The sequence below is a fragment of the Monopterus albus genome, unplaced genomic scaffold, assembly GCF_001952655.1.
Source record: "Monopterus albus unplaced genomic scaffold, M_albus_1.0 scaffold311.1, whole genome shotgun sequence".
In the NCBI taxonomy this organism is placed as follows: Eukaryota; Metazoa; Chordata; class Actinopteri; order Synbranchiformes; family Synbranchidae; genus Monopterus; species Monopterus albus.
The window spans coordinates 411,423-432,428 of NW_018128191.1; the positions used below are offsets into that span (position 1 = coordinate 411,423).

The following is a 21,006-nucleotide window of genomic DNA, read 5'->3' on the forward strand; positions in this document are numbered from 1 at the left end:
TTGACATTGTTTCGTGGGACACTTGATAGAACTCAGCCATCATTAAAGTTGTATGCTACTCCAGTGCTGAGTCTGTCTCCTATTTTAAAATGCTTTTTAAAACATGTTTTTACAGACTGACCTTCCTGTAATTTTTTAAAGTCATTTTCTTAAAATGTGTTTTTATTTTCCTTTAACTCATGTTTATTTCACCATTCTGTTTTATTCTCTGTAGAACACTTTGCAAATCCTATTTTAGAAAGATGCTCTATTAATTAAGTTTATTTTTAATTTTATAAGGCTATTATTATTAAATATTTATGGGTTGTTAAGTGTGAATTGATGGGTAAAAAAGGTAGTTTGTGTCTATCTGAAATTAAGTCAAACTATAACAATTTATTATTTCTTCATTCTGCATCTTTGTAGTGGTTTTACATTTCTTTGTGAGGGTTTTGTATCTTTTTGTAGAATTTTTGTCCTTACATAGTTCTTCTGGTCACTGTAACAATTGGTCTTTTTTTTTATTCTTTTTCTCTTTTGTCTCACTGTACCATTGCAGTAATCCATCCATGCATGAGGATATTCCATACTGGGTTTTTAAGACAAATTGCCAAGTATTATGTTAACCTTTACGACGGAGTAGCCTTAGAGCCACATTATGGTCAAAAAATGAGAGGAGGGAGATGTTTTAAAACGTTGAAAATCGAGAATAAAGACGAAATGTCGAGAATAAGGTCGAACATTCACATTTCTACTCTTTTCTTCAGGAAATGGTGTTTCACGTTTATTCGCAACATTTAAACTTTATTTTCGAAATAATGTATAACACGAACTACAAAACTACCTTTTCCGCTATTTGACATGCGACACACAAGATAAAGGGAAACATCGCGATACTTGTCGGGCCTGTGGTTGCAGAGACGATATCTCGCGCTACCGGATTAGTCAGTGTCTCATTCCAGTAAGGTCCAGCCTGTCGGATAGGGGTTTCTATTGAACAGCTCCACACTTCGTATTTCATTTGGAAACTAGACAGGTTATATTTGTGTCAAACACTGTCGTTTTATTTATTTAAAGTAAACGTAATCGTTTAGTTATCTTCACAAGGAACGATTAAATCAAGGTCGTAAGTTTGTACTCATAAAGATAATATAGCGTAATACAGTGTAGCCGGTGGTGCTAACAAAGAAAATCCTTTCTCTTCAGAAATAATTCCCCAATACTCTCTATAGTTATGAGTCATGTGGTCGTTGATAATCCACACGGTCTAGATCAGCAGGTAAGTACTTTCACCTCTTCTGTTTGTCTCACATAAATTTGGTGTTTTTTTCCGTTACGTAAACGTAGTTTCGACGGAGAAAGCGGCAGCTTCTTGAGGTAACGTTAGGTCGCTAGCCGTCAGCTAAGCTAACGCTGCGGCTGGTAAAATGGAGGCGATGAGGTAGAGGAGATGATGGCGGACAACTGAAGTACCAGTCCTGTTAATTTTATGTTGTTTTTCCAGTCACCCAGTCTCACCGTAGCCTTAAACTCAATAGAATGTAATAAGTAAAAAGTTCACCGTGTTAACTTTTATTTTATTTACTTAGAACCTAAAACAGTTAGCTGTTATCGGGATCCGGCCGGCATCCTGAGCTAGCCCGGCTAATTTTGGGCCTTCTCAACCTGAAACGTGGCGCAGGAAAAAATGTTGGCAGCAGTGGTTAGCGGCCATTAATGTTTCTGAAGTGCTATGTCCCCATTTTAGTAATTCATCCACGAATTAAAAATTTGGACGAGCCAGTTGATCGCAGTTATCAACGCATTATCAAAGTTTTTGTCTGGTCTTTTAAATTTAGGGGTATTTGGGTTATCAGAGGCTAATTCTTGTGCCAGGCCAGGTTTTAGAAAAATCACGCCAAGTTTAAGAAGCTCCATTATACGGGTTGGCTCTTTCGAATTATTGGTTCAGGCTAAAAAGATGAGCAGTCTGAAACTATTTTATTATATTTTTTATGGGCAAGAGATACGCGCACAGTGCAGCCCTTTCTGTGCAAAAATATTTTTCAGTTTCTCTGGCCCTAATAAGGCTCAAGGAGCCTGCATAAGGCAGCGTGCTTTTCAATGTGAAATTCCCTCTTGTTCTTACTGTCCCAGCACTGCAGCTCAGCGGGTAGAAAACTGTGGAACGAGGGAATTCCGTCCTACTAACACTAAGTCGGGAGACTTGGAAAAACTTCTGAGCCCCTCCTTTTAGTCAGATAAATATTTTTCTGATAACCAATTGTTCATTCTGACTTGAAAATATAGCAAAATGATGGGCAAACTTTTTTTTACTTTCCATAGTAAACGGTGGTTTCTTCAGATTACTTGTTTTGTTTGACCAATGGCACAAATCAGTTTACTGTCAAGTACAACAAACAGGGAAGCTTATCATATTTAAGTAAATAGACCTAGTTTTTTCATGTAGATGTTTATCCTTGTTTACTGCAGTTGTGTCCAGAGATCGGGTTGTCGGGGCCCCTGCCTTCGACTGCTGCCTAATCCACTGTGCACCGGCCCCTTACGGATCCTCCTGCAGGTGGTGGGCCTACAGGAGGACGTCCCCACGTCGCTCGTTCGGGCTAAGCCCGGCCGGGCCCCGTGAGGGGAGGCCCGGCCCACACGCGCCCGCTTCTTCGCAGGGCGGCCAGGCGCACCCTTAGAGATAGGGTGAGGAGCTCGGTCACCCGGGAGGAGCTCAGAGTAGAACCGCTGCTCCTCCACATCGAGAGGAGCCAGCTGAGGTGGCTCGGGCATCTGTTTCGGATGCCTCCTGGGCGCCTTCCTAGGGAGGTGTTCTGGGCATGTCCCACCGGGAGGAGGCCCCGGGGAAGACCCAGGACACGCTGGAGGGACTATGTCTCTCGGCTGGCCTGGGAACGCCGCGGCATTCCCCCGGAGGAGCTGGAGGAAGTGTCTGGAGAGAGGGAAGTCTGGGCATCTTTGCTTAGACTGCTGCCCCCGCGACCCGGTCCTGGATAAGCGGAGGAAAATGGAGGGATGGATGGATATTGCAGTTGTAAAAGTAGTTGCTGTGTATTTTTGTCAGTCAACTGATGGTTGCAGCCAAACATTTCAAGAATTAGAGAACTGCTTAAGAGATTTGAGATTTTTGTTTTTTTCTCCAGTGAGAGTCTTTGTGTCACCTATTGTTTGTGCTTTTAGGCTGTTGTTTGAAGGCTCACCCAATTTTTAACCAGATTACATTGTTGAAATATTCTTTTGCTGCTGCTGTAACACAAATATCCCCTCTGTCGGATCAATAAAGTACCTACTCTACTCTACTTTTGCAGCTTGCTGCCCTAGACTTGAATTCTGCTGACGGACAAGGCGGCGGAACTGGCAGTAAGTAAAACAGAATTACTCAAAGACAGTAGTGTGATTGTAATGAGCCCTGTGTAATTATGATTTTAAACTTGGTGATTACATCCATGTAATGTAGTCACTAATAATGTACAATAGAGGGATCTCCTTTTTGCATTGTTTATGTTTATGCAGTGGTTTAAGCTGGACAGTTATGTTGAAGGTCACAGTGCTTTTGTTGTATAATGTATAATTTCTTCTATTCATAGCTTCTTTAGTTTCTGTGAGTGAGTGAATGAGAGTGTTGACCTGTATGTGACATGTTTTGTTTTGTTCTTCACCCGCAGGGCGTTACATTCCACCTCACTTGAGGAACAAAGATGCTTCCAAAAACGTTAAGCTAACACTCGGCTACTGACACAGTCATACAGCACAGGTTTGACTTGTGCTGTTCTTGGTGATTAAAGCCATTCAGAGCATGGTAAAAGCAAGCACGAGCGAGGAGAATGTTGAGACTTTGACCAGACACTATTTCTTGGCACACCGAGCTTTAGACAAAGGCTGTAGTTCTGCAGTCTTTCGGCCTTGCTTCAGACTATTGAGTCTCATTTTGCTAATGCACAGAATGAGAGAATGTCACATCAGATAGTTATGTGTCAAGCAGGTTCGCCCCAGATTGCTCATAAGTGAGAGAATTGGGCAAATTTCCAAACTTCCTGATTCACATTTTAGTAATTTTCATAGGTAATTGTTTATTCTTTGCCTGGTGCAGTGTCTCTCATGAGTGCTAGCTGTTGATTGCTCTGATAAAGGGAAATGTGGGTGTTTTTAATCAGTATAGAATTTCAGCAATGTTTCTATAGCACGAATGAGGTGTTTGAGATGGTTTTAATTTTCTTCTGTACTTGTAAGGCCTCTAAAGTCTTAAATGGACACTTGTACTTGGCATACTCAAATAATTTTTACATAAGAAAAACACTTGGAATCATGGTACTGTGTCATTGCACACTTGACGTTTTTCTCATTTTACTGTTTTCTTATTCCACAGCAGGAAATGCTTATTCTGCTGGTAGACAGTGCGGTTATTCAGTGGCACCAGTAAACCTCTGTAAGTCCCTTCTGTCTGCTTTCGCTGAGGGCAACCTGCATTTCCAGATGCATGAAATAGCCATGTTTAAACACCAGCAAAGCCAGTGCGGAGGGGAGAGGGTTAAGTTAGAGCTGCACACCTCATAGTCCAAGTTATGATGGGCTCCTCATTAATTGATGTGCTTCTTTCTGCTGGAATGCTTTCAGTCCAAATGAGAAATGTTATAGGTAAAGGCTAATTTGTCACAAGCATGAGCTTGTAGGGTTAATGCTTTTCTTTATCAAGTGAGTAGAATTTAAATTTATTGGAAGCATGTAATTGAATAATTAGACATCTGTTTCCACTGTATATTGAAGCCCATATTTCACCTGCAATTTCCCCAAAGTTTCTTCTAAGCAGTGCCCACAACCATGGCAGGCAGAGTGTCAGCAAAGACACATAGATAACTATACTTCAGGATGGGATGACTGTAAGATAGGTAACTATTAGTGTCAAGTCGAGCCCAGCACTCATACTGCATGAGCCTGTAATTATGGGTGAGTCTTTTTATAGCCTGATTCCCTACCTTTGCTCAGGTTACCCAAGACTGGCCTCCCAAGAGCTTGCCTTTTACCATGCCTACAGTGGTGGTTGGCGAAACAGATGTGGTATACCTTGACCTACCTGCATGCCATCTACTTGTTGGCAGAGTTTTATAGTGTATTTAGTTGGACACTGGGGCATAATCTGAGCACTTGCTTTGTCATGGTCTCTTGAGAAAAGCAGCAGAAATCTGGGCCTAACACAGCATTTGTCAAAGCTTGCAGATAAAAATGGTTTTGATGCATGAGACTAGTGTGGCTGTCTTACTAATACACTTGTCAGCTGTGAGACCTGTAGCCTTATTGGATTTCCCAGTCGTTTTACATCCATTTTAACCTGTCAGTCACAGTCATGAAATCAAGTTGCTGATTTTATTTTAAGTTTTACATTTATGAACTGGCATAAATCAAATTATTAATCACAAGTTTGTTCTAAGTCCTTTTATAGATTGTGTGTATGTTTGCAATACTGTGCTAAGAACCTGAGCACTGGCAGGCTTTTGTTCCAACAGCAGACCATGCCAGAGGATTTCTGTGATTAGCTGCTGCTCTCTGGTGTAGAGTTGCAGTCCCCAGTGAAATCTACTGGAGCACTTTGTGGTGAAACAGAAACCTTCATTGCTCCTTGCTCAGCAAGGTTTTTTTCAGAGTAGAGTGATTATCAGGTGTTCCTGGCCTTTTCCTTGGCATTTGAGATTGAGTGATTAATAGAAATGGCCTTTAGGTTTCTCTGCCTTTCCTGCACTCTGCATTTAATGTGCCTGAATTATAATGTACCAGAGTTAATGTTTTAGGCTAGCACATTGTTGCAGCATGTAGCCTTGTAAGTACAGTAGGCTTTGTGTTGTGCATCTCTAGAATATGCCATTAGTTTGCTGTCTTTGAGTGGTGGTGTGAACAAAACGGGGCACAGAGGTGCATCAAGACTTAACTGAAATATGTGAGACTGTGCTCTGGGACATATTCTCCTTCTCCAAGCAACGCTGAATTTGCAGGACCACATGTGGACAACCCCGTATTGCTTGGTTGTGGAGAATAGTTGATCTCCTACAGCTTTCATACGCTCAATAGCTATGATGCATCACTGCAGGTGATTATTCAAGAATGGGCTTTGTGATCAAGGTGTAAGTTGCAGCGCTCAGTTTTTCTGGAGCTGGTCTCATTTTGTTTTGGTGGTTTGGTGTGAACTGTGAAGTCATCTGTTTAAAGTCAGGCTCTGACTGCTGCTTGTGCTTTACCATGGTTGCATGGCAAAGCACATGTAGCATTTTTGTCGGATACCAGTCTGAGTGATTAAATTCAAATGCAGTATTTTATGATTGTTTTGTAGTTCACTGTTGTTCATTTACCACAGTGCACTTGCTAAAGTGAAACTCAGTGCGCCATAGTAGCGAGTCCTAAAACCCCAGTCCCCTTGTCCTGAAGTCTGTGGGGGCCCGGTTAGAGGTCTGAAATAAGGTCTGTGGTCGACCCAAGGGCAGTACATTTTCATGTTTAGTTCCTCAGCATAAAATGCATTTAAAAATACCCCACTTGTGATTTTTAATGCTTTTACATGTTTTTAATAGGGCGGTCACTAACAAGTGGCTGTCTGGGATTTCACGTCATCATGGAGGATCATCTCCTCATTAGCCCGTCTTTGCAGCCTCATTCTGTTTACACTCCTGAATTTGCAAATGGGGCCGGGTATCATTCTAAAATTTTCGATACTGGTACCGATATCTTGATTTTGATACTGGCTCCTAAACTTTTATACTTGTATTAATACAACTTTTATAAAATCAGTTTTAACAAAATATACATTACAAATTTTAGTAAGAATTTTTTTCCTCCAAATTCCATTGCATTTTTGTGCACTCAAAGCAGTTTCACAACACAAGTAAACCTATTTACCACGACCATAAGTTCTGTTAACATTAACATCAATAAATAAAAATGCATTTTTCAGTACTTGATGGTGTTGAAGTAATTTGAGTTTTTGTTGAAGGAACCAGGGTGATGCTCACTTCTGGGCTGGCCTAAAAAAATACAGCATCGCTATGGCACTGTTTAGTAATTATTTGGACATGAAGGTGAAACTCCAAATCTGAAATTGAAATGAATGAGGTTTCCTCTGACTGCAAGGTATCTGATGGGTCCTAAATACTTTGACCACACCATATCTCGTCACCATCAATAAGGTGCCTTTTTAGGTTATTTAGAAAATTCTAGATATGCTTGTGTTGCGTGGTAGATTTAATTACTCAGATTAGTGTCGGCGACAAAACATCCTTGTCAGAGTCTGCAGCACAGAGTGGAGTGCACCTGTGTGAAGCATTACAAGGCTTACTTGAAGGGGGGGCACAGTGAAGGAGGAATTTACCCTTTGGTAAATTGAACATCCTCACCAGAGATGTAGAATCAGCCCCTTAGGCTGAAGTAACTCTCCTTCAAAGTGAGGCTCCTTTGAAACTAAATGTGTGGCTTGTCTGCCCCGTGATGCTGTTGTCACAGCCTCAGCTACTTGGTAAGCCTTACTGTGGCAGCACTAACTGTCCATTGTCCCCCACCCCCCTTCCCCACCAGCCTCATCATCAGCCTGCACTGATAACAGTGGGGCCACCGATGGAAATGATGACACAGCCAGTGTCCAAGGCTGGGCAGATCGTTGTGGTAAATGTCCCATACAGGCAGAGACAGGGCTCAGTAGGTCTCATGTCACCTGTCTTGGTGGTGTTTTTATAAAGTCAGTGGTATATTTATTTGACTTAAAACCTTTGAATTCTTTGCTTCTGCTCTTGTGCAGATATACAATTTGTCTTGCAATTGCTGCGGTTTTAAAATGAATAATTGTACCCATGACACAACTGTTGTTGCAGCATAGTTTGATTTGCTTTTATCCCACCTGTCAATAAATTAGGCTCCAACTGGGTCAGCACTTAGAGAGGCCCTAGACTAATAGGAACTGAGCCAGTTGTGTACTTACTGACACAAACGTGCAGTGTTCTGCTCCTTACAGTCCCTCATTCTCTGCTTTCTTTGTGTCCCTGTGAAGATTCACCTGGATGGGATGCCGGCCGCACAAATGGATTTGTGAATGGTTACCATGACAACCGCACAAATGGGGGCTTTGGTGGACGTGGGCTCCCTCGCAATGATAGGGGCACGCGCGGTGCCTACCGTGGTAACAGGGGTGGAAGCTTGTTTAATCAGCCACTGCAAAATACAGGTGGGGAAATCCTGTCCCGCCTCAAGTGCAACTGTAGCTGTAGTGGTGACAATTTTTTAGATGTAAACTCTGCCCTCCCCCATTCTTGTTTATTTACACACCACACTTATTGCAGTGTCTACCTGCTGCTACTCTGCATACATGCATAATTGATTAGCAGTAAATTAACATTAGCTATGCATTTAATTAAAAACATTCTAAACTGAGGGGCTTTTGCTTCAAGGGATCTTTCCCTTCATCTGATTTCTGTTATTTAATACACCACTGAGATGAGTTTGTTCAATGCAGCCTTTGGCAGTTACGACAACAAAGACAGCAACTGGGGAGGACCTCCTAGGGACGCAGCTTACAACAGCTTTGGCGGACGCACCGATAGGTCCAAGTCGACCTTCTTCAATGAACGCGGGGCAGGCTCAAGGGGAAGGTGTGTAAAATTGTTACATTATCAATCCATTGACCCACGTCAGAATTTGTGACTTAATATATCTGTAAAAAGGTCTGAACTTGAACATAAAAGAAAATGCTAGAACTCCAGTTATTGCAGCCATTGAATTGCACGTTCATGTTACAGTTATTGTGGACATAATAAAACTACTTAGTGGGCCTTTTTGAGGAAAGGTCCTACAGAATGATAAGCAGATGCCTCTGTATTAAAGCATGAATTTAAATCTTCTACAGTATATCTAAAGTCTTAACCTGTCTCAGACAGTAAGGCTATGTTCCCATCAGAGGCCTTAATGCTGAGCTCTGATGGTTTAGTCTGATCTGAACTTTTTCTGTTGATGCTTCCATGTTTGTAAGTGACATGTATCTGGTCCCGGTGTAAACACAGCTGCGGTCCTAAACTGCCACATGTGCACAGATTGAGCTGAAATGTAAAACTTCCTGGTCTCTCCACTGACCCCCACCACTGGTGTTGCTCTCCTCCATGTTTATTTTTACCGTTGTGTCTGTGAGGGGCCGATGACGACAGGCGATATGTGCAGAGAAGGGAGATGTTAAAATAACCACATGAATTCTGATCTGACCCTTCTGACAGGGCTCACTGGTTTGGACACACTTCTGTGGTCTGAGTCACTTCAGCTGTTCACCTGTGATGTGACTGTATGCTTACATTAGTTAAGATGTCTTGTACGACGCTGTGGGCCGTCAACTGTCTGTTAGTTATTGTGTATAGCCGTGAAGTATTGACAAGAATTTGATAGTTGCAAATTCAGTAGATTTATAAAGTCAAATGTGGTAAATGCAACTGCTGCAGCAAATGTACATTAAATGAGCTTTTCTTCAAAGGTTAATGGACTGTTATAATAGTCACTTGACATACAACTGAAAATGCCATTTATTTACATAATCAGGTCAGTTATTTTTCTTCTAGCATTCCAGTGTGATTGTGCAAACCGTATTAGCTGCATTCTATGAATGCTGTAGAAACCCTGTTTTAGCTCCAAAGTTTAACATATGCTCATGTGCATATGTACAGATATGAGCGTGGGGGCTTCGCTGGTGGAGGAAACAGTCGCTGGGTGGAGGACCCCAGAGAGGATGACTGGTCTAAGCCCACGGCTCCCAATGAGCGCCTGGAACGGTAAGACACTTTGCACATGGATAATAAAAACAGCTACCTTGAATCCGCACTTGAATGATCTCAACTTTGCAAAACTTTCTTTCTAGTGAGCTTTTCTCTGGAAGCAACACAGGGATAAACTTTGAGAAATATGATGATATTCCCGTGGAGATTGACAAGAATTTGATAGTTGCAAATTCAGTAGATTTATAAAGTCAAATGTGGTAAATGCAACTGCTGCAGCAAATGTACATTAAATGAGCTTTTCTTCAAAGGTTAATGGACTGTTATAATAGTCACTTGACATACAACTGAAAATGCCATTTATTTACATAATCAGGTCAGTTATTTTTCTTCTAGCATTCCAGTGTGATTGTGCAAACCGTATTAGCTGCATTCTATGAATGCTGTAGAAACCCTGTTTTAGCTCCAAAGTTTAACATATGCTCATGTGCATATGTACAGATATGAGCGTGGGGGCTTCGCTGGTGGAGGAAACAGTCGCTGGGTGGAGGACCCCAGAGAGGATGACTGGTCTAAGCCCACGGCTCCCAATGAGCGCCTGGAACGGTAAGACACTTTGCACATGGATAATAAAAACAGCTACCTTGAATCCGCACTTGAATGATCTCAACTCTGCAAAACTTTCTTTCTAGTGAGCTTTTCGCTGCAAGCAACACAGGGATAAATTTTGAGAAATATGATGATATTCCCGTGGAGGCCACAGGCAGCAACTGCCCAGCTCACATTGAAAGTGTAAGTCCACACTGGGCAGCGCCTGCATTGGGAGTCGTAAAAAACTGAATTTGTAAAGATTTTGGCAGGACACCATCTTGTACTGATGTTGTGTGTGGTTACCCTGTAGTTCCATGATGTGGACATGGGGCAGATTATCATGGGGAATATCACCCTGAGTCGCTACACCTGTCCCACCCCAGTCCAGAAGCATGCTATCCCCATCATCAAGACCAGGAGAGACCTGATGGCCTGTGCCCAGACTGGTGAGTGTCTCTATGCACTTCAGTGTTTAAGGGAGCTCAACTAGCTTTCTACAGTTTAGTTTCTCTTTTCTTTTGGATAACAACCAAAAACTGGATTCTTCCATTTATACCTTTTGGCACCATGATTTTTATTTTAGCTTCAGATACTCTAAACTCCCTGCTGTTAAGCCCACGGCTCCCAATGAGCGCCTGGAACGGTAAGACACTTTGCACATGGATAATAAAAACAGCTACCTTGAATCCGCACTTGAATGATCTCAACTTTGCAAAACTTTCTTTCTAGTGAGCTTTTCGCTGCAAGCAACACAGGGATAAATTTTGAGAAATATGATGATATTCCCGTGGAGGCCACAGGCACCAACTGCCCAGCCCACATTGAAAGTGTAAGTCCACACTGGGCAGTGCCTTCATGTTTTTGGGGCTGGAGTTGAAACATCTGTATTGGGAGTCATAAAAAACTGAATTTGTAAGGATTTTGGCAGGACACCATCTTGTACTGATGTTGTGTGTGGTTACCCTGTAGTTCCATGATGTGGACATGGGGCAGATTATCATGGGGAATATCACCCTGAGTCGCTACACCTGTCCCACCCCAGTCCAGAAGCATGCTATCCCCATCATCAAGACCAGGAGAGACCTGATGGCCTGTGCCCAGACTGGTGAGTGTCTCTATGCACTTCAGTGTTTAAGGAAGCTCAACTATCTTTCTACAGTTTAGTTTCTCTTTTCTGAGGATAAAGAAAGTCACTTTCGGCTTTTCCGATAACAACCAAAAACTGGATTATTCCATTTCTTTTGGCACCATGATTTTTATTTTGGCTTCAGGCACTCTAAACTCCCTGCTGTGTTTCAGGCTCTGGCAAGACTGCTGCCTTCTTGCTGCCAGTGCTGAGTCAGATCTACACTGACGGACCAGGAGATGCCCTGCAGGCCTCCAAGAACAGTGGACAGGTACTGATGAAAGACAATGCACACTAATGGAAAACATTCTCTGTTGGCCTTCAAGTTATCCTAATAGGCTTTCCTTCATCCTCAGGAGAACGGCAGGGGTATGGCCGCTGTAAACAGTACCCAATCTCCCTGGTCCTGGCTCCCACCAGAGCCTCGCAGATCTATGATGAGGCGAGGAAGGTGAGCTGCCTGTATCTGACACTGTAACAAACAGAACACTGGTTGCTTCAACATTAGCAAATGTGCATCCAGAAGCTTAATTTTTTCCTTTTTCCTACATCGTAGTTTGCTTATCGTTCCCATGTGCGTCCCTGTGTGGTGTATGGCGGGGCAGATATCGGCCAGCAAATCAGGGACTTGGAAAGAGGGTGTCACCTGCTGGTGGCCACACCTGGACGTCTGGTTGATATGATGGAGAGAGGCAAGATTGGTCTGGAGCATTGCAAGTTAGTATAACTGATGGTTTTTTTTTTTCTTCTTCTTCTCTTTAATTGAACCGTGTGCACTAAGTGAATTACAGTATTACAATACAAATATTAAAGTTGAAGCCTTAACTTTTTAGACAAAGTTAAGAACCATCTAAACAAGAGGTATTTGAGCTAGGCTAGTTAGTTTTTAGCATGACTGGCTTAAATTGCGTCAGTTTGTCTCCATGATTAGCTACAGCCTTGTATAAGAGATCACTTCCATTTCTAAGAAGCTGGAGCGTAAAAGTACTTTAGTGACAGAACAGAAGCTGGAAAAGGCCAGTAAATTAGCTGTAGCTAGGGTTAGCTGCATCTGCTGTGCCACTAGCCTTAACTAGCTGGAGTCACTGTGGTTTGTTTTTACTATTGTCTTTAATTTCTTAAAGGTTTTACACATTTCTCTCATACAATTTTATATAGTAAATCTGATTCTGGTCCTAATGTTGACCAGTTGGGGAGTATTTGTGTTTAGACTTTGTGGCGCAGGCTTCAGCTTATGTAATTTTGCAATTAGTAATAAAATTTGTCTCTGCAGCTACTTGGTCCTGGATGAGGCTGATCGCATGTTGGACATGGGTTTTGAGCCACAGATTAGACGCATTGTGGAGCAAGATACAATGCCACCTAAAGGCATACGCCAGACCATGATGTTCAGTGCCACCTTCCCAAGGAGATCCAGGTACACTGGGAGGTCACTGTTACAGTCTTGCTTACTGTGATAAACATGTGCATACTTACGGATGTGCTTTGTGCAGATCCTGGCTCGTGACTACATTTTTCTGGCAGTGGGCCATGTTGGCTCCACTTCAGAAAACATCACCCAGAAGGTGGTTTGGGTAGAGGAGAATGACAAGAGGTCCTTCCTTCTGGACCTGCTAAATGCCACAGGTGAGAAATGCAAACACACACATGACAAATGTTTGCTTGTTTCCTTCCATGAAGGTTGCATTGGGCTCTAACCCATCATCCTCTGTTTGTCAGTCTACCCCATGTCAAACCAGTATTGACTTTGCTACATCTCTGCTAACAAATGTTTTTATAGCAAGATAAAAATATATCAACTCAGGCAGGCCTGAGCAGGCTCTGAATGCACTTGCCTTGTTTAAGGGGGTTTGCTTCTCATGACTTAAAGCTGTTCAAGTTGTGTATTGAGCAGCCTTACGTTTACTGGCTGGTCTGGTTTGGTCTGGTTTTATCTTAGTTATTCCCAGTGAGGTTCAGGAAAATGTGCCTGAGGCCCCAGAGAAACCAGGTAAGTGTGAACGTAACTTCACTCTGACCCACATGTCAGAAACATCACATCCCACAGTTCATCCTGTCCCTCTGCTCCCTGGCTGACATGCTGCCTCTTTTTTTTTTCTTTTCTTCTTCTTCTTCTTCTTTAATTTCAAATATGATCTTGTAAGATGATGTGTGCCTTGCACTGTACAGGCTTAGAGGGGGGCCCTTTGTAGCGTAATGTTGCAGGGTGTTTTTCAACGCGGGTGCTAAGGTCAGCTGGCTCAACATGATCGTGTTGGCTGGTCGTCACAGATGGAGGTCCGTTTCCATGAGTTAGGCAGTAGTGACAGGTTTAATGCCATCGACCTGTTACGTCAGTGAAATGAATGCAGCTGTTTCTGTAGATCTAGGGTGCATTCGAAATCGCCTACTACGTAGTAGGCTAAAAAGTGTATGTAAGACGAGTACTTTCTTATTACGGCAACATATTGCTATGTGCACGAGTAGTATGGAAGCATGGTGGTAGCAGGGCTCAAAGCTGTTATAATTTTTTTATAGGACTGTTATTTATTATAGACTTTTCAGGCCATTTATTTTTTGAATATGTGGTCAATCTGAGTAATGTTGACTTAAAAATGTGCTGTAAGCATAATGCCCATATTATCACATTCAGTAGCCCTATGGGTTATTTGATATGATGCATGATGTGCTGGTTCATGTAATATAACAGCTATATTATATGTTAACAGAAGCTCAAGGTCTCTCTAGTCATAACTTTTACTCTGTTTAACACTTGTGACAGCTATGCTGCTGCTGTTGGGAACACATGAAGAACATCCGGGGTAATCTGTGGCCAGATGGTTGTGTAGCAGTTTCCCTGTGGTTGTCCTTGCTAGATGATTTAGTGGCTGCAGCACCTACTGCATTTTGATTTGTGTAGTAGGGATTGCAGAAAAAAAAAAAAAAAAAATACGTACATGTGTAAGTGATTTCGGATGCACTCTTGGTTTAGACAACTTTACTGTTTTTCATTTAACAATGAAAATTGATGTTAATTTTGATGCCATCTCAGTCTCCATCCCTTAATGAATATTAAACACAAGTCCTCTGTTCTGTAAATTTACCTCCAAAGAAATGACACATTGTTTTTGTGCTGTTTCCATGGTAATTAGTGCAGCTCCCACTATATTAAAAAAACAAAAAACCAGAACAGATATCACTGATATCATGGGCGGCTTTGCTGAAGCACACTCATCTGTCATTAGCTGAAGTAAAATGGGCTCAGGGTGAGGAGGGGCTCAGCTACATGGACATGGAAAACTAGGCGTCTTCTTACGACCTTCAGTGTATGGCTAGTCTGGCTTATTTTAAAGAACTCGCAGGCTGAAGTAATAGTGGAGAGGATGGAGCTCTGATGGATGTAGTCATTTCTTCTGGCTCGTGTCAGAATGCGTTGGCAAAATGTTTTGCTGCCAATGATGACACTTGGAATGGCCTTTCCTCCCACATCACCCCTCAGCCATTTTTATTATCTCAAGCTTTTATTCTGATAATCATTAATGCCACAGATCAGGATTTTAATCTAGTATCTAACAATTCAGTAATTGTTTAAACATAATTATCTTTAGTATTGTGTGCAGGAAAAACTGAAGCCAAGGGTGTTAATTAATGGTTGTCAGTAAATGTGAAGCTTCGTATGCTACCCCCGTCTCCATTTCTAAGTTGTCATTTTGGGTTTTGATTTCCTCTTACTTCATGACCTTGCAATTGCTGACCTTTTTAGTGTGGAAGTTTTAAGTTCCTGCTCCCATCTTCTTTTTGTTCAAATATCAGTTTCTTTTCTCCTTTCATACTCCTTATCCTGTTCTCTTCCCTTTCTCGTCCTCCTATTTCTGGCTACGCAGGTAAAGAGTCGTTGACGCTGGTGTTTGTGGAAACCAAGAAAGGAGCAGATGCTTTGGAGGACTTTCTTTACCATGAGGGTTACGCCTGCACCGGCATCCATGGAGATCGATCCCAGAGGGACAGAGAGGAGGCTCTGCATCAGTTCCGCTCTGGTCGCTGCCCAATCTTGGTGGCTACAGCTGTAAGTGCTCTCTGAAATTACTTTTTTCCATCCATCTTTGTTTGCCCATGTTTATTGAGGTTTCATTTAAAAAGGTGCAGCCTTGAGTAAAACTTAATCATTATTTATTTTTTCCTGAATGGAAGTGTTGGATTAAAATTTTAGCTGGTTGATGGGTTCTTTTCCTTTTGGTTTAATTTGTCCTGCCAGCGGAAACCTGGTGAATCTGGTTAGCTCTGCATCTGGAGCCTTTAACTTTGGGTTGGGTTTCCTTTAGGGAGGCGCGTTTCAAAGTAAAATGCTATTCAATATTTACTGCGAGTTATTTGTAAAAAAAAAAAACAACCTAAAATCAAACATCCTGATCAGTAATAACAGGAACCAGTAGAAACAGAAACAGTTTAAACAGCTGACTGTGGAGATTACGCTTCAGTAAATAAAGGAGAGGGAAAAAATAGACATGGAGTGTAAAAAGAAAAACACAAGGGTTCGACAGGAGACTCGTGTCATGGATTCAGTTTGATATAATGGAATTCTATTTGCAGCATGACATGGTCGTAGAAAACGCTTCCAGTTGCTTCTATAATGGCAGGTGACTGTCACATATGACTCAGTTGTAAGCGCTGTCCATGCATCCATGGTCAGACACCTTTTCAACACCAAACGACTGTGCGGCTCACATCTGTTATCATCACACCGTTTATCTTGTCATGCCGTGACCGTCTTCCTGGCAGCTGAAAGCTCTGCATGTTGCTGCTGTTTGTATTTGGCGCTGTAGTAAAATGATGTACTGACCTCATCATCACATTACATGCAGGCACCGTTAAGAGCAAGGGGGATAAAAGTAGCTCTTTGTTTTTAAAGACAAAACCTTGGTTGCATGAAATATTCTTTTTAATTTAATTACTATGTAAATATTAGAAAATCATTGCCCATCTGTAGTTTGGTTTTAGTAGTTTAGTTTAGAAGATTCAAATATTTATCCAGTGATATGTTTCAGTGGGTTCTTTTCCTTTCACACAATGAATGCAGTGTCTGCTTCAGCGTTGCATAAAACTATAGGCGTCAGCTTGATAAATCTATTTGTAACTGATGTCCTTATGCTTCATAACATGCAAGTAGTCCTGGATTCATTTTTGATCTAGTTTCAGGTTGGCACTTGATCTGAATGTAGACAAACCGAGCAAATCTCTTAAACTTAAATTTCATTTTGGAAGGAACAAAGCTCATTAACTCAGATCTGTATAAAAAGCAAAGAGCAGCATACAAAATGCTGATATAATGTTGCTTTGACACATGGAGGAAACAGGTTAGCTGGGTCATGAAGCTGAGCTAACAGACTCTGTTGGTACCTAATTAACTCTGCTTCCAGAAGAAGTGTGGCCAATGGACTGAGAGAAACTCCTGCCTTGTCTGCTGTTCTCACCAGACTCCTCATGATCTAGAATCATTTTATTCCCTTCTCTGTTTGCAGGTGGCTGCTCGAGGTCTGGATATCTCCAATGTGAAGCATGTCATTAACTTTGATTTGCCCAGTGACATTGAGGAGTACGTTCACCGTATCGGCCGTACGGGACGTGTGGGCAACCTGGGTATGAACCTTACTTTTGATGTCCACTATGTGCATTAGTATTTGTGACTGTAAATAATGTTGCTCTGGCTCTGGGTTGTGCAGGTCTGGCCACGTCGTTCTTTAACGACAAAAACAGCAACATAACCAAAGATTTGCTGGACATTCTGGTAGAGTCCAAGCAGGAGGTTCCCTCCTGGCTTGAGAACCTGGCCTATGAGCACCAGCACAAGAACACCACCCGTGGACGCTCCAAAAGTGTGTGGACAACTTGGCAGCCAATGACTGGTGTGATTGCAGATTTCTTTGTGATTGTCTCGACCGATCAACTCATTTGGGAAATGACAATGAACGTTATTACAGTGTCTTCTAATGTTTACTCTGACATTTTGCAATCACTTGGTATAATGAATCTTGTTAGAATGGATGGAGATATACGGTGCTTTATCATCTCATTCAAGAGCTATTTGTAAGACAAAACATTTTAACTTTGCTTGTTTTGCTGCTGTGGTTTTGTTTTTCTGGACAATCTCTGTTTTCAATAATTCAAAAGATTCGAGCACTGAAGTTTGTACCTTTTTAGAAAATGTCTGCCATAACATTAAACCAACGTTGTGGTGTGCTTTAGGTTCTCTGGTGGTTTTGGAGCTCGAGACTACCGTCAGACGCCTGGCAGCTCTGGCGGCTTCGGTGGGAACCGTGCAGGCCGCAGCTCTGGAGGCCATGGAGGAAACCGTGGCTTTGGTGGAGGTAATGGTGTTTCTCAGCATTTTATCAGTTCTTTACTTTGTCATTAATGGTAAACCACCATTTCTATCAACTTTGTTGCTGCATTATATTTACTCGTTGCACTGTTTGTGCTTCGAGCTTCTGAATTGTGAGCTCCACATTTTATAAACTTACTTTAAAGATAAACCTTAAAGGAAAAACATGTCAGTCAGTGTCAGTTTGATTTTTAAATGCATTATAAACACATTTCCACTTCCCTCCACTATGCAAAAGTGAAGCCAACATTTTGCGGATATGGCGGGGGGGGGCGTCACCGTTCTGCCACCATCACACTCACATAGCAGTAGCAATCAAGTAGTTGAGTGACATATCAGGACACCAGCCAAAGCTGTCAAATACTCTGAAATACGCACCATTTTATATCATCAAATGACTTGCAAAAATGTTCACTGCTGGTTTCTGCTGCTCCTTAGTGGGCTCAAAGCCCTGTTTTTTCAGTTATGAAAAAATGTTGTGTTGCTGTTCAGTTGACTGACCTCTGACCTTGTTGTTCGCAGGCGGCAGTTTGGTGGCAGCTTCTACAGCAACGACGGCTATGGAGGAAATTAGTCACTCTGGTAGTGTGGATTGGTGGGGCAACTAGTTACCATAGGAATAGGTTGCCATGCCAACCCAATGGAAACCACATGTTAACTTAAGCCAGACCATAACAACCCTCCCTGTGTAGCTTCACTGACACACAGTACATTACCAACCCTGGTTCTCTGCCATTCGCTTCTCAAAAAGGAAGTGCAGCACGGCACAGTGGGAAGTCACCAGCACGTGCACTGCACCCGAGACCGCGGAGAGTCGCACGGAGCATGGACGCTGACGTGCATTTGTCTGATAGCAGCCTCAGGCTTTCAATGTTGGGAGTATTTGTGTTCATTTTGTGGCAGGGGGACCCAATTGAAAAACCTGAGGATCATTTGTATGTTAATGTACTGTGCCTTTTTGAATTTAAACAGGAAATCTGTGTTTTCATTTCACTAGATGAACATGGCCAAGAGCTCTAAATTAGTTTTACTATTGTTTTGTTTGAAAAATATTAGGATTGTTTGAAAAAATATTAGCTTGGACTTACTCAAACCTTGGCAGACACTGGGCATTGTGGCTCGCAGAGTCGCGATTCCATTTGAACTTCAAATTGATTGCAGGAACATCATGTAGCCTTTTCTATAGTCAAACAGCTACTGGAGCCAGACAACTGGGCCACTCTGTGAAGCAACAATTTTAATCCTAAGGGACAACGTTACATTTGTTTTACTTTGGTTTTGGCTCACTCTATCCTGGACAGGCTCCTGTCATGGTTATGGTCGTCTTTGAAATAACCATTCCTATCGTGATCTTAAGAAACACAGAAGTCATTAAGCTCAGTGCCAACAGTCACTGAGGTTTAAACCTGAATAATGAATGCTGGAACTTGTTACTCCACGTTTTTCAATTGACAGTGTTAACAGCAGCTAGTATGTTATCAAGTGCTAGCTACATTAAGTGGACGGTGTTTTTTGTTTATTTTTACTTGAGACATTTTGGGTGCAGGCGTGTGCAGAATTGGAAAACAGTTTTTATTTTTGAATCGTTTCTCTGCAAATGTGCAAGAAAACAAAACAAAACAAAAGCCTGATATCTACCAAATGAAGTTCAAAGTGGCTGCATAAAGGACCACAGCATCGGGAGGGCAGAGCGTGATGTTCACTATCAGCACCACACTGTATCCTACGCTTGCAAGTGTTTTGTTTTTTGGTCAAGGATGAAGGACACGTGAACTGAGTCGCAGGCTTAACTTAATTACAAACATTTTCTCTTTTCAAGCTGTGTTGGAGGCATGGTTCATCTTTAAGAGACAGGCATTTGAGTGATCACTGAGGTTTATTAATCAGACAGCGAGGAGCAGGGCAGAGCAGCACTCTGACCACTAGGGGGGTAGTCGAACGAGGGTAGGCGTGGGGCACAGTTTTCAGTGCAGCGCCATTGGCGGGCGGCTGTGGTTTCCATGGCTACGTAGTGTCACTGTGGAGGTGGCCAAAGATGTGTCCACTTCCTTTATGGATCATTAAAATACTGTCAGGTCCTCTGAGAGTTCATCTGCTCAGATATGGATGAAAATCTGTGGCTCCGTCGAGTCAGAGCAGGTTTTTCCTCTCAAAGAGGAGCCGTCCTCGAGCAGAGGAGAGATGGGGCGTTACAGCTCAAAATTGCTTTGCGCTCCCATTGAGTGTGTTGTGCCTTGAAACCTTATAGCTCGAAATGCTTTGCTCTCTCATCAGAACTTGAAGCAGATGCACTGACAGTGTTGAACTTGAGATTGAATGGTGCTACTTGATTTAGGTGTGTAGGCCCTTGTACGTCGTGCCCATCACGTTTTACAAAAGTTCTTTTATTGCACATCTAGAGTTTTATATAGATGTCTTTGGGTATGTGTCCTTAAGCTTCCAAATGTGTGTGAGGAGATTGTGGACAAACGCAGCTTGTTTACAAAGGGGAAGGTTCTCAACTTTAAACCAGGATTTATTTGGGACCAGGGGATTTAGCAGTTGGGGGAATTTAGCCATTTGCACAGATTTCTAGATTCTACTTTTGCTGCTAGTTTTGTGTAATTTATTAAGCATTTTTGACAAATATTTATTTTTGTAAGCCTCTAAGTGATTCTTTGAAAGTTTCAGACACTTGACCAAAAGACAGTACAAAAATCACTGGCACTTGAATGTTGAATGTCACCTGTATGCGTGAAATTTATATATTTCGGGGTAGTGTGAGCTTTTTAATGTTTAAGATACATTGGACTCAGTAATATCCACAGCTGTTTCGGGGCCTCCTCAGGGCCAGTCATCTCGACTAGATTATACCAATTGGACATCAAAATTTGAAATGCGATTTGAACAAACATGCCAAGGTTTGGAATAAAGCTGTCAGAGCAAACAAACTTTCTAAGCATATCGGTGCAGAAGTATTCAGATTCTCCAACTGTGTACTTTGATTCTTTAATTTGACCTGATAATTTTTCTCCAGTGAACGTCTGGCACATGGCAATCCTTAAAGAAACAAACATGTGGTTTATTCTCATTGTGTTTTGCATATATGAAGCCTCTGGAGTTCTCCTCGAAGGTGGCGCTACAGCGGGTTCTGTGCATGGCATTGCAAACAGAGCCCTAGACTTGTTCCACGTTCCTTTGAGAACCTCTGAGCTTTTTAGATGTAGACTTTGCTTTCTGTA

The 21,006-nt window shown here is 42.1% G+C and overlaps 1 pseudogene; it reads left to right on the plus strand.

Annotated features, from left to right (window-relative positions):
* The first annotated feature begins 896 nt into the window (after positions 1 to 896).
* LOC109973933 (putative ATP-dependent RNA helicase an3) lies at positions 897 to 19,552 on the plus strand (annotated as a pseudogene).
* Positions 19,553 to 21,006: the final 1,454 nt, after the last annotated feature.